The sequence below is a fragment of the Panthera tigris genome, chromosome F3, assembly GCF_018350195.1.
Source record: "Panthera tigris isolate Pti1 chromosome F3, P.tigris_Pti1_mat1.1, whole genome shotgun sequence".
Classification (NCBI taxonomy): Eukaryota; Metazoa; Chordata; class Mammalia; order Carnivora; family Felidae; genus Panthera; species Panthera tigris.
This window is the reverse complement of record NC_056678.1, coordinates 66,771,145-66,785,250: the sequence shown is the minus strand read 5'-3', so window position 1 is coordinate 66,785,250 and position 14,106 is coordinate 66,771,145. Positions and strand designations below refer to the sequence as shown.

At 50.9% G+C, this 14,106-nt stretch overlaps 1 non-coding gene across 1 annotated transcript; it reads right to left on the bottom strand.

Annotated features, from left to right (window-relative positions):
* TRNAR-UCG lies at window positions 1-85 on the bottom strand. The gene has a single exon. It is a non-coding gene; the product is annotated as a tRNA-Arg (tRNA).
* Between the last annotated feature and the right edge of the window lie 14,021 nt (window positions 86-14,106).

The following is a 14,106-nucleotide window of genomic DNA, read 5'->3' as shown; positions in this document are numbered from 1 at the left end:
AGCCCGACGTGGGGCTCGAACCCACGAACCTCAAGATCATGACCTGAGCCGAAGTCAGACGCTCAACCGACTGAGCCACTCAGGCACCCCAGGAATACTCTTTGAGTCATCAAGTAATAATTCATTTATCCCTAATACTTCCTTTGTCTTCAAGTTTATTTTTGTGATTAGATCAAGCTTGTTAATCATGTCATTCAAATCTGCATACTTACTAATTTTAGTCTGCCTCAGCTTCTGCGTTTTGTGTATGTATAATTTTACCTTATTCTTTCCAATTCTTACGTTTTATTTCTCTTGGCCATTATTCAGAGAATGCAGGCACAAAGTCGTGAAGCCCGTGTCATCTTCCCCCTTTGGGGTTTCTTGGTGACCGAATGTCTGCTCCTGACTCATATTGGATGTGTAACTTGAGTTAAAAATGAACTTTTATGGTACGGCGTAGGGAATATAGTTAATGATGTTACAAAAATCTAGCTATGAAACTGTCTTGAACTGATGTTTTTTTATAAGAGTGTTCTTTAGCGATGGTCTAAATTTCTACCATGATACCTTATCTGTTCAGACTTTCTTCCCTAACTCAGGACAGTTTTTATTTTTAGTTATTTTCCCTGGTTTTTATTTGCTAGTATTTATTTATTTTTAATCTCAAAATAACCAGCTCTTGAGTTTAATTACAGTTCTGTTTTTTTTGTTTTGTAATTTATAAATTTTTACTTTTCCTAGATTTTTTGTTTTCTTCAAATTATTAAATGAAATGTTTAATTTTTTTCCTCTTTAGCCATATGAATATTCATGGCTCTGGATTTTTTTGTGTGTGTGCTTTAGCCATAATTTGTAAGTTCTGATACAGTCTTTTCATTATAACGTGTTCTAGGTAGTTTACAATTTCAGTTTTGATTTTGTCTTTGAAACAAGAATTTTTAGAGTTTTCAAATATCTAGATGGTAGATTTTTCTTTTTCTCTTTTCGCTATTATTAATGACGTTTTGTTCCTCATTTCATTGTAATCCAAAAATATGGTGTGTGTATATCCTACTTTCTGGAATTTATTGAGATTTTCTGTGACCTAATATGGTCGTTGTTGTTGTTAGTTGTTAAGTATTCCATGGGGCTTTGAGAAGAATGTATATTCTTTATCTTCAGGACAGAAAGTTCTACATATATTTAGTATAACCAGCTGGTTAAATATGTTAAGTAGATCTTCAGTGTTCTCATGTAATACTTTTGGTTGATTTATAAATTGTAAAATTATGTGATTTGATATATGGAAAGTTGTGGTCAATCTTATGTTTTTCATCATTATATACTGCCCTTCTTTTGGTCCAATTAGATACTTTTTTTTTTTTTTCTTGGCTTGAATTAGATTTGTCTGAAATTAATGTCAGGATTCCTGTCCTTATTTGTCTGGTATGCTTTTTTATTTTTTATTTTTTTTAATGTTTTATTTATTTTTGACAGAGAGAGAGGGAGAGGGAGAGGGAGAGAGAGTGGGGGGGGAGGGGCAGAGAGAGAGGGAGAGAGGGAGAATCCGAAGCAGGCTCCAGGTTCTGAGCTGTCAGCACAGAGCCTGACCTGGGGCTCGAACTCATGGACTGTGAGATCATGACCTGAGCTGAAGTCGGACACTCCACCAATGGAGCCACCCAGGCACCCCTGTCTGGTATGCTTTTTAGCATCAATTCACTTTACCTTTTAGGTCACTTTGTTTTAGAACGATTTCTCACATATAATATATGCAAAAACCTATTGGGTTTCATTTTTAGATCCCAAATGTATCTATTGCTTTTGTAACATTTATTTATCACCTATGCATTCATATGACAACTATGTTGGTCTTAATCCTGTCACTTAATTTTGTGTTACCAAACTTTCTCTTCTAATTGCTTTATTTTCTTTCGATCCCTCGTCGGTATTTTCTTTTACGGTTGTATTACATTGCTTATACTTCAAAGAGTCTATAGTGTCTTTTCAGTTCTCTTAGTGGCTAGCTTTGCAACTCTAGTGTTCTTAATGCTCTTTTTCTTGATTAGACTCCATTTATGTTCTGATAAAAAAGAAAGAGATCAGCTCACTTTTACCTCTTGCCATGTTTTCTTCCCTTTCACCTCCTGATGAGTAATAATAGAACTTCCACATTCTCTAAAGTTAGAACATTTATGCCGAGTCCTACAACCATAGTTCTTACACTTGCGGAACGTTGGTGCCGTGTTTACGTGGGCTCGAGACCCCCTCCGACTCTGGTTCTTACTTTGTCTTCAGGGCTCCACGGTGCCACCGTCACCGAGCTCTTGCACGTTAGAAAGAGTTTGTCTTGTCTTTATTCTGAAGACAACTGGGTCTAAAATTCTTGGGCTAAACGTGCCTCTCTTGCAGCACCAGCCGTCGTCGTGGGGCGTGGGGCGCGGCTGTGGCTGCGCTCCCCGTGACTCACCCTTGACCTCTGAAGTGGCATAACTTTATCAGAATGTGTCGGATGCTCCCTTCCATTACGTCCACCTCCATTTATTCTGTTGGCTTCGCTCAGTGTGCCACGAATGGCTGCGTGGGCTCTTCTGCCTAGCACTCATACCAGCTGTTTTCCCAGAATAACTTTAGCCTTTTGATTCTTTCCTATTTTAGTTTGCGGAGTTTTCTCGCATCTACCTTCAGTACTTGGTGTGTCGTAGCAGTTTCTAATCTTTCCTGTTTCCTAACGTAGCTCGTTTTCCTCTTCCCTTTCCAAACGTTGTTAATTTACCTCCAGTCTTGTTTCTTTGATTTTTCACTCCTAATAAGTCTATTACATTAAAAAAAGAGAGCTTTTAAACAAACTCCTCTGTTATCACGGAGAACACAGTATCTGATTCCCCCCCCTTTGACTCAGAGGTCTGGCTTTTCTTCCACCGTGCGTGCCCTTTCCCCAAATTGCTCTCGTACAGACGGTGAGCCCCGCGCCAGTGACATTGTAACTCGGCTTATCTCTGCACGGGGCTCAGGCTCCCCGAGCTGAAGAACAGGCCGTGAAGGGATCGGGGATGTGAGTCGGGCCGCGGACGGCTTGCGCTGAGCCATGTTGCCGCAGGGCGTTTTTCTGTCCGTCTCCGCCACGGCCTCTGTCTTGGGGCAAAGAGGAGGTCTTCCTGTATGTCACGGGATTTCTGCGAGACGGGTCAGCAGGATTCCGTCCAGCGGACAGTGTTTGCACCGGCAGAGTTGCCCGCCGTCTCCTCCTGTGTCCCGGGCTGCTTCATCCGGTCCTACCGTCCCAGGCCTGGAGGGCCTCCGGGGGGGGGGGGGTCCGGGGGGCTTGTGCAGCCCCCACACTCCCCAAACCTGGCCTTCAGAGCAAGGGGTTAGTGACTTCCTGAAGCTTTGGACCTTGCCGCCAGCTTTTGGAGAAGCTGCAGCTCTTCCCAGAGGCGTGTGTAGGAGCTTGTGTTCACTGTCGCCTTCTTTCTTCCCCTGCTTTGGTTTCACATTTGAGTTTCACTGTGGTTAAGAGCCGTCCTTCACCGTTTGGCACTTGGCATTGTGGCTTTTCAAAAGTTTCATCAAAGGTGGAGCTTTTTCGTTCTCTTTGTCATCTGTGGCTGGTCCCAGAGAGTAAAGCGTGGTCGATACGCTTTTGTTCTGAACTGAACGAGATCCCATATGTTGGACGCTTTACCGTACGTCGCACCAGGTACTCTGTGTACATTAGCTGGTTTAATCTTTGCGTCGACTCTGACGCGCGTGGATCGGTGAATAACGCAGGCAAAGTTTATCAGGCAGGCAGTTTGATCCTGATTTTCTAGGTGAGGAAAACTGAGGCTCAAAGACATTAAGTGCCTTAATTTCAAGTGCCTTGTGAGGCCAGAGACTCAGAGCAGCCAGGACTAGAACCCACATCTGTCTGAGCATGAGCCTGACAACTTCAGTAGAGATTCACCAGCCACTGACATGGGAGCAGGCAGCCAGGTCCGACACTGCTAAAGCCAGACATGGTCAAATGACCCTCAAGAGCAATTAAGGGCCTGTTCTGGGTCCCTGATGGCAGGAAATGGAAACCCGGTGTTCTGCAGTTTATAAATAAGCACTGTGCTATTTATATGTGTATATGTACCACTGCCCTGCTTACAGGCAGATCAAAGCCAGAGGTTTGTGGAGGGCAAGAGAAGCAGGGTCCTGGGAAGGGGGGTTAAGCACACTTGTCTTGTGGTCCTTCAGGGCTCTGTCAGTCCCTCTGGGAAAGGGGTGGAATCTCCAGGGTGCTCCGTGGAGGCAGCCACGAGAAAAGGTGGGCAAAAATCTGCACAAAAGGAGGATTTAATTGCTTGTTTCAAAAAAGTGTTTTCAATGTTTACTTTATTTTTGAGAGACACAGAGAGGCAGAGCGTGAGCAGGGGAGGGGCAGAGAGAGAGGGAGAGGGAGACACAGAATCGGAAGCAGGCTCCAGGCTCCGAGCTGTCAGCACAGAGCCCGACGCGGGGCTCGAACCTATAAGCTGTGAGATCGTGACCTGAGCTGAAGTCTGACGCTTAACCCACTGAGTCACCCTGGCGCCCCAGGAGGATTTAATTTCTTAAATGGTACATCTGGTCGTCTTGCTGAGGGAACACCTGACAGGCCATGTTTTGTGAGGACGGCGGAGGGGGGAGGGTGGTGACGGGCACAGGCTCTGTCACTTACCAGCTGCAGGACCTTGAACAAATTATTAAACCTGAGACCAGGGTTCTTCGTCTTTAAAAACAGAGGCAACGACACCCATCTCACTGCGTCGGCAAAGTTTCAAGGCCCAGACCTGCTGGCACCTGGTGCCCCTCGAGCTCCCTCCCCTGCAACACTTCCACCAAATTGCCTTCGCTTGTGGTAACGAATGCTTATTAAATATTGCCGAGCGAATACATGCGTGTTTAATAACTGCTTGGGCGTATAATTTTCGGTGATAAAATTCACTTGTTTTTATCACCACAATCGAAGTTTTAAAAATTTCCATCGCCCCAAATAGAAACTCGTCGCCCATTTGCACTTTCCACTCCCACCCACAAGCCCAGGACACAGATTACTCAGTTACTTTCCTCCTCCGGAGTCTCGTCTGTTCCGACCACGGGCGCCTACTCGGCGTGGACTTACACGCTATGCGCTCTTCTGTGGCTGGCTCATTGCGTTTTGTGTGAGGTCCTGGGGCTCAGCCCCGTGACAGCGGCGGTCGGTATTCTGTGGATGGATGTTCTGTGGTTTCGATCTTGGCTTGGGTACCAGGGTTTATTAAGAATCTGCTGGAGTATTTCAGTTTCCTTGAGGGAGCTGCCCACTCCAGCCTGAGTTTGATGAACATGCACGATAGCCAGAGACGGCGAGGGAAGAACCTGTTGGGCGTCCGCCATCCGACTTTCCGGGCTTTGGAAGCAAACCACCCATGCCTTTGGGTCAACTTTGCGCACTTTCGAGCTTCACCCTCTCAACTCTGGTTGTCGGCCTGCGAGGAGGCTGCCATGTGGGAGGCAGGGGGTTGCCTGAGTTGGGCAGACGTGGAGCCAAATCCCAGCTCTGCCAGTTACCATCTGGGTGACTTTGGGCAAGTGGCAAGGTGTGAGCCCTGGCTTCCTCAGGTATAAAGCAGGTGCTACGTCTCCTTGCGGCCCAGTTGTCAGGACTGGAGAAGATGTTCCCAAAGTCTATGCTGCCAGCACAGAGGGCAGAGAGGTCATGAGCCCGTCACCCTGACCTCTGACCCCGGGCCTTCTTTCCGCTCACGCAGTCACTGCGCCCACAGGCCACTGTCGGCCCCGGGCATCCGGGGGCAATTGCCCTCTCACCCCAGGACTAACATACTTATGAATGCAACAGTGGTTCAAATCATTAACGAAGGACTTAGAACAAGAGGGCGCCTGGGTGGCTCAGTGGGTTCAGGTCATGATCTCACAGTTCGCGAGTTCAGGCTCCACGTCGGGCTCGGTGCTGATGGTGCTGAGCCTGCTTGGGATTCTCTCTTCATCCCTCCCTCTCTGCCCCTTCTTGTGCACGCTCTCTCTCTGTCTCTCTCTCAAAACAAACAAACAAACAAACAAACAAACAAACAAACAAACTCAGAACAAGAGAGCTAGAACTTGTTTGGGGCCTGTTTGATCCTAGAAGGTCAGTTCTCAGTCGGTGATGGCCTCTGAGCAGTGCCCCTCGACATGAAGCCTCAGGCTACCGCTGACCTCATGAGGATGCTCGGCCCTGCACTCGGGAAGGCCCTGAACTTGGCTGAATGCTCTGTTGCCATCCTGAAGATCCTGATAATTTTATCTCCGGACTTGTGTTCTGAAGTCTCATGGGGCCGTGAAGTCAGCGCCAGGGCAGGAGAAAGGCCTGCGGTAGGCGTGCCCGCCTTCCTCGCTGCGCATCCACACCGCGAATGCCGGTGAGCACAGGACTCTGGGCGGGCCCGCAGGCATGGGGGTTCAGCGGGACTCAAAGTGAGTGAAAAGCAAGCATGTTACGTCGATGACTGACAGCCCCGAGAAGCCGCACTTTCCATGAACCAGAACTTGCTTGAACGTAGGAAGAGGGCGGTGTGTCCTGAGTGAGTAGCCTGAACAGCCAAGGAAACGCACCATGCTCCTCCCGACGGCGCCTCCCCAAGTTAGCTGACGGCCTAGGCTAGGGCAGCAGGAAGGGAAGAGGAAGGCGGGGCAGTGTGCAGCCCGCTCCTTTCCAGACCCTCCTTTCCAGCTTCCCAGAGGCAGGCTGTGTCGGCGGGAGGTGCACGTATGAAGGGATACACGCAAAACGTTGAGAGATTTTTGCCGCATTTCCACTCCTCTCACGGCATCGGCTACTAGGTGTATGCTGTCTGATCTCCGTGATCCCACGGATGCAGGAGAAGCTCTTACGTTTGCAGTTACGCTATAAAGATGAACAGTAAAATCCATGCGAATCATTTCCAACGTTATTTTTTCTCTCCTTAGAAGGACTAAGAATTAAGTAGCAAAAAACATCTTGGCAAGTTGAGGCAGAGACCGTGGAGAGAAGGAAGAAGCTTTATGTTTCTGTATTTTGAACACTTTTTTCCCCCTTGCTTTTTGAACAAGGCGTCTTGCGTTTCTCTTTCTCACTGGGCCTGGAAAGGTAGGCGCGTCCCTGCCTCGAACGCTGCTCTCCTGTCTGAGGTCCTGGGCAGCCCCCGGCCCTCGGCGAAGGGGGGCCCCTGTGCAGGTGAGCTCACTTCCTTTTGTAATGAAAATTCTCATTTTTTGCACCAGAAATGAACAGAAGCCAACTGGCTCAAGGCCTTCCCCTTCCCCTTCCCCTCCAGCTCATGTAAATTTTTGAGGTGTTATTTTTCCGTGCCTCTGGGAAGTCCAAAGACCCAACATGCTTTTGCATAAACATAAATGATATATTTATCTTGGGGTTCCTCTTTCTGAAACTCTTGAAGTGACATTTGGCTGGGGGCTGTTTTACCCTTTTATCTCGAGTTCACGCTCAGCCTAACAGATTTTATTAAATGTAATAAACAAGAAACCGGGATGGAGCTGACGTGAGCCGAAGGCGATGACGTGCACAGTACGGTCGTCCGATGTACAGCGGGATGGGGCACAGAGACTATCTAGGTAAACTTTCTAACTTGGCTCAAGTGTGAAAGCAAGGAATTGTCAAAAGAGCTCACAATTAAGAAAAAAAAAGTTTAGGCCCAGGGGAGAGAAAGCCAATGTGAATCTCAAAGTTTCCAGAAGTCTTTGGGGGGCAGCAAACATGGAAAGTTACATCCTGGCACGTGAATCGGGACACTGAGGGGAACGGGTGGGACCGTGTGTGCGTGGCAGCCCGCGTCCATCCAAGGTACCGTCGCCCCTGGTTCCCCTGGTTACAGTGGCCGCTTGATTTTGGAGCTCTTCCGGCAGCCGCAGCCGCGGAGGCCCCGGGATCTCGAGTCAGCTGTGGGGGCGGGGGCTGCTCTCTTGCAGGGCCGGGGTGGGGGGGGGGAGTTGCTCCTGGAGGCTCAGCCCTAGAGGCTCGCTCTCCAGCCTTCCCCTCCGCGTCCGACATTAAATCCCTTTCTTCATAAAGCAGCCGCGGAACCCTGACTGGTGGAGCGGTCAGCACAGAAACTGGGGTGGCGGTGGCTTGCTCCGGTCACTCCAGCCAGGATGCTCGTTTGTTTCCAGTGATGCAGACACGGCTCGCTCATCTCTCCCGGTCCCGTGACCCGAGGTCCTGGTCAGTCACGGGATTCCGATCACCATCCTGGCCTTGCTTCCTGCCGTAGGAGCCTCGTCTTCGTGGGTCTCCACCGCCCTGAACCCGCCGTGATCAGGGAGCCCGCTTCGGAAGCAGGGTCATCACCTGTGTCCAGGGCCCATTTCTAGTATGCTTTTCAAAGACGCTTGGACTTTTTTTTTCAAAAAAAATTTTTAATGTTTTTATTTATTTTTGAGACAGAGAGAGACAGAGCATGAGCAGGGGAGGGGCAGAGAGAGACGCAGACACAGAATCCGAAGCAGGCTCCAGGCTCCGAGCTGTCCGCACAGAGCCCGACGCGGGGCTCGAACCCACAGACCGCGAGATCATGACCTGAGCAGAAGTCGGACGTCTAACCGACTGAGCCACCTAGGCGCCCCAAGAAGCTTGGACTTTTATCACATGCCCTCTTACCCGAAGAGGAGGACGCAGGCAGGGTGTGTGTGTGAGTGGGTCAGACGTGATGAACCCACTTCTAACACCTCGAGAGCGACTAACGAGGACCGCCGTGCATTGGCTTGTGCAGGCGCGTTGAGCCCAGACCCTGTCAAGTGCCCCAATATCCATGAGCTCAGCCCCAGACGAAGTTACCGTCTTTCTCCCTGGTCTCCTGTCCTCAGCGATATCCAGGTTTTGGCTGTTATAAGCCCTCCTCTGGCCTTTGCACTGTAATGGCCCCCGTGACATGTGGAGATAGTCCTTCCCAAGACAGACTGGTTGCTGCTCCCATTCTATTAAGAGAGAAGCCAACACCTGACAGGCCACTGGATGTGGGCAACATAGATCACGTTTGGCTGCCCTGCTCTGACTCAGTAACCAAATAGCCCACACAGCTGCTCTCCTTGGGTGGGCTCCCCAAGCAAGCAAGACGTCTTCGGCTTGTTTAGGCTGTAACGCAATCAGTTCGTCCTTGGATTGTATGACCCCGTGGACTCAAAGGGTCCAGAAGCGCTGTGGGTGATCACGATGTTGTGCGAAGCCCGTGGCAAGCCCGGACGGGGGACTAGCAGTCAGTGGCCCCAGGGTTTCGAAGCCAACCTGTGCCCTTCACCAGTAACTGCTGTTTCTTTTGAGAAAACTCGTGGGAGGCACTGGAAACCGGGCCAGCACTGGACGCCTGAACGTGGTACCGCAGAGACCCGAGCCGGAGGTTGTCCGACCCACTGACCAAGAGCTCCTGCGCGTGCAGGACCATTGCGTCACCCAGTGGACGCGGTTTCCGGGAGGTCGGGCACCTGAAGGTGCCTGCAGCTGTGAAAGACGGTGACTGGCTTGTGGCCCGGTGCCGAGTTCCCTGTGACGGGCTGACAAGGGAGGAGAACGGGAGAGTCGTGGCTGACGTATGCCCGCATCAGCTGTGGGGGATACCGCAGCCCCACTCGGGGGGCCCTTGAAGGGCAGCAAAGAGCCCCGCCAGGGCCGGAGCTTCTAGCAACACAGCCACCGGCTCACGGGCCTGCAGGAGGAGTATCCAGTCTCCGAAAAGTGCAGGACGTGTGTATGCGTCATTTGGATTATGGATTCAGGTTTTTTGCATGTTTGTATCTTTTGTTATGGATGGAGTGTTTATAAAAACAAAGTGAGCTGTAGTTAGAATACTCAGGTTTTAATTTTGTACTTTTTAATTTTCTTTTTTGTTTGGGGAGGAAGAAAAGTTTTTAGCATAAATGTTTTACATAATTTGTACCAAAAAAAAAAGTGGGAGGGGATGGCCTGACACTGGAGACATTACTAAGTATATGTTTTTAAAACAAAATTAAAAAAAAACCCACAAAGACACAAGCTTTTTTTTTTTTTTAAGGTTTTATTTTATTTTTGAGACAGAGAGAGACAGAGCATGAGTGGGGGAGGGTCAGAGAGAGAGGGAGACACAGAATCTGAAACAGGCTCCAGGCCCTGAGCTGTCAGCACAGAGCCCGACGCGGGGCTCGAACTCACGGACCGCGAGATCGTGACCTGAGCCGAAGTCGGCTGCTTAACCGACTGAGCCACCCAGGCGCCCCGAACAATATATTCTTTAAAGAATGTTTCATTTCAGTTTGTACCACCAAGGTCCATTTAATTTAGTGTTAGAGACAGACAAAAAAGAGGACTTCTCATATGCTTATTAAAAACAGAATTTTAATCCCAATTAAATCCATTCTTTTAAGTCCATTTCATCCTGTATAATTTTTTTTTTTATAGTGATGACTCTGTGTTAAACAGATGACTTTCATAAGCCATCTGTTTCTGGAATGAGTCCTGGGAGTTCTCACTTGTCCCTGGATACGACATAAAGAGGTTTGTTCCCTGGGACAATGTCAGCTTTCCCCATGAAGTCTGCATCCTTAAGTACAGTCACTGTAATACGAAGGGTCAAGAGCCCCCTTTAGTCATTTACTATGGTTCTTTTGATGTTTCTTCAGAAGATTCAAGATCCAGTTATCACACGTGGCCAAGGCCTTCAGGCAAGTGTAAGGAAACAAGAAACCGCCTGTTGACAGGGCTCAGCAAGGTGGGATGAGTCTGGTAAACTGACTACAGCCAACCCCAGTTGACCCTTAAGCAGGGTTACTACACCAGTCTGCTTATACCTACACATTTTCCAGGAAATACAGGGTAGGACTGGCAATGTACTTTCTCTTCCTTATTATTTTCTTTTTTTTAAATTGTTTTTAAACATTTATTTATTTTCAAGAGACAGAGAGACACAATGCGAGGAGGGAAGTGCAGAGAGAGAGGGAGACAGAATCGGAAGCAGGCTCCAGGCTCCGAGCTGTCAGCGCAGAGCCCAACGGGGGGCTCGAACCCACCAACAGTGAGATCATGACCTGAGCCGAAGTCGGACGCTTAACCGACTGAGCCACCCAGGCGCCCCAATGCAAGCTTTTAAAAAAAAATTTTTTTAATGTTTATTTTTTTATTTTTTTTTTTTTTAACATTTTTAATTTATTTTTGGGACAGAGAGAGACAGAGCATGAACGGGGGAGGGGCAGAGAGAGAGGGAGACACAGAATCGGAAACAGGCTCCAGGCTCCGAGCCATCAGCCCAGAGCCTGACGCGGGGCTCAAACTCACGGACCGCGAGATCGTGACCTGGCTGAAGTCGGACGCTTAACCGACTGCGCCACCCAGGCGCCCCATTTAATGTTTATTTTTAAGAGAGAGACAGAGACGGAGTGTAGGCGGGGGAGGGATAGAGAGAGAAGGAGACACAGAATCCGAAGCAGGCTCCAGGCTCCGAGCTGTCAGCACAGAGCCCGACACCGGGCTCGAACCCACGAACTGCGAGACCACAACCTGAGCCAAAGTCAGACGCTCAACCGACTGAGCCACCCAGGTGCCCCAAACACAAGCTTTTAAGCTGGACTAAACTGGAGAACCTTCTGACATCAGCTCTGCCCCTGTCCTGTGTACCAGAGTATGAATGATGCTTCTCTGACCCCAGCGTTTTGGATAAAAAGTATTTAGTAAGCACCTGCTCTGTGCCAAGCACAGTTCTAAGTGCCTGGGGTCTGTCAGTGAGCAAAAGAGACAGAGGGTGTTGTCCAATGACACACACTTTCTCGAGGGCTGACGTACAGGAAGCGTAATAGTTAAGTTTTGTAGCGTGTTTCACAGTGACACGCTAAGGGGAGAAGAGACGAGGGAGATGGGCTGCTGCTGGAGATCGGGGTGAGAGTTTCCAAAATACACGCGTTTCAGGGTGGGTCTCAAGGCCTTGACAGCCATCTGGGGGGAAGGGCTCCCCCTGCAGGCTTTAGGGGGCTACAGTGTCTGTAGCTGAGTGATGAGAAGGAGAGAGGCGGGAGGTCACGGAAGGGAGGTCGGGATGAGCGCCGTGGGCAAGCCAGGGCCCTGTGTCTGCTGATGGCAGAGGGGACTTCACTGCGAGTTTGAGAACACAGCCCGACTGCGGCGCCAGGAATGGGTGGTGTGGGGGAAAGACGCCAGCAGGGACCACAGACCCACCGCTGTGATGGGCGAGGGGGGCCCTCGCCACGGCGGAGGTGCTGGTGGTCACCGAAAGAGACCGTGTCCGGGTGTGGATATTTTAGTGCTTTATTGTGGAAGATTAAAAACCTACAAAGCAGAGGCTAGTGTGAGCCCCTTCCGCCCACAGTGTACCTGTCACCAGGCTTCAGAAATGGTGCACACGGCTGGCCCCCTTTCATCCACCTGCCCCGCTCTACGGGATGGTTTCAAACAAGGCTGTGGCACTTAATCTACGAATATGCCACTATGAGTTCTTAAAGATGAATCGTCTATTTGTAAAATAAAACATAAGTATGGGGCGCCTGGGGGCTCAGTGGGTTGAGCGTCCGACTTCGGCTCAGGTCATGATCTCGTGGTTTGGGGGTTTGAGCCCCGCGTCAGGCTCTGTGCTGACAGCTCGGAACCTGGATCCCGCTTTGGATTCTGAGTCTCCTTGTCTCTCTGCCCCTCCCCCACTTGTGCTCTGTCTCTCTCAAAAATAAATAAATGTAAAAAAAATAAAAACATAACTATAACACTATCACTTATACCGAAAACAGACAATAATTTCTTAACAGTAGTGTACAAATTTCCTAAGTAGTATTTTTCCTAACTTGGTTTGAGGCGGGATCCAAACAAGATCTCTTTGGTTGATGTATGTATGTCAAGTCTCACTTAGCTTATAGGTTTTCTCCCTCTTTCCTTTCCTTTTTCCCTCCCCTCCTCCCCCATCTCCCTCCCTCCCCTCTCCTCCTCTTCCTTCCCCTCCCCTCCCCTCCCCTCCCCTCCCCTCCCCTCCCCTCCCCTCTCCTCTCCTCCCCTCCCCTTCCCTCCCCTCCCTCCCCTCTCCTCTCCTCTCCTCCCCTTCCCTCCCCTCCCTCCCCTTCCCTTCCTTCCTCTCCCCTCCCCTCCCCTTCCCTCCCCTCCCTCCCCTTCCCTTCCTTCCTCTCCCCTCCCTCCCCTTCCCTCCCCTCCCTCCCCTTCCCTTCCTTCCTCTCCCCTCCCCTCCCCTTCCCTCCCTTCCCTCCCCTTCCATCCCCTCCTCTTCCCTCCCTTCCCCTTCTCTTCCATTTTTCTCTCCCCTCCCCTTCCCTCCCCTCTCCTCCTCTTCCTTCCCTCCCCCTCCCCTCCCCTCCCCTCCCCTCCCCTCTCCTCTCCTCCCCTCCCCTTCCCTCCCCTCCCCTCCCCTCCCCTTCCCTCCCCTCCCTCCCCTTCCCTTCCTTCCTCTCCCCTCCCCTCCCCTCCCCTCCCCTCCCCTCTCCTCCCCTTCCCTCCCCTCCCTCCCCTTCCCTTCCTTCCTCTCCCCTCCCCTCCCCTTCCCTCCCCTCCCTCCCCTTCCCTTCCTTCCTCTCCCCTCCCCTCCCCTTCCCTCCCCTCCCTCCCCTTCCCTTCCTTCCTCTCCCCTCCCCTCCCCTTCCCTCCCTTCCCTCCCCTTCCATCCCCTCCTCTTCCCTCCCTTCCCCTTCTCTTCCATTTTTCTCTCCCCTCCCCTTCCCTCCCCTCTCCTCCTCTTCCTTCCCCTCCCCTCCCCTCCCCTCCCTCCCTCCCCTCCCCTCTCCTCTCCTCCCCTCCCCTTCCCTCCCCTCCCTCCCCTCTCCTCTCCTCTCCTCCCCTTCCCTCCCCTCCCTCCCCTTCCCTTCCTTCCTCTCCCCTCCCCTCCCCTTCCCTCCCCTCCCTCCCCTTCCCTTCCTTCCTCTCCCCTCCCCTCCCCTTCCCTCCCTTCCCTCCCCTTCCCTTCCTTCCTCTCCCCTCTCCTCCTCTTCCTTCCCCTCCCCTCCCCTCCCCTCCCCTCCCCTCCCCTCCCCTCTCCTCTCCTCCCCTCCCCTTCCCTCCCCTCCCTCCCCTCTCCTCTCCTCTCCTCCCCTTCCCTCCCCTCCCTCCCCTTCCCTTCCTTCCTCTCTCCTCCCCTCCCCTTCCCTCCCTCCCCTCCCCTTCCCTCCCTTCCCTCCCCTTCCATCCCCTCC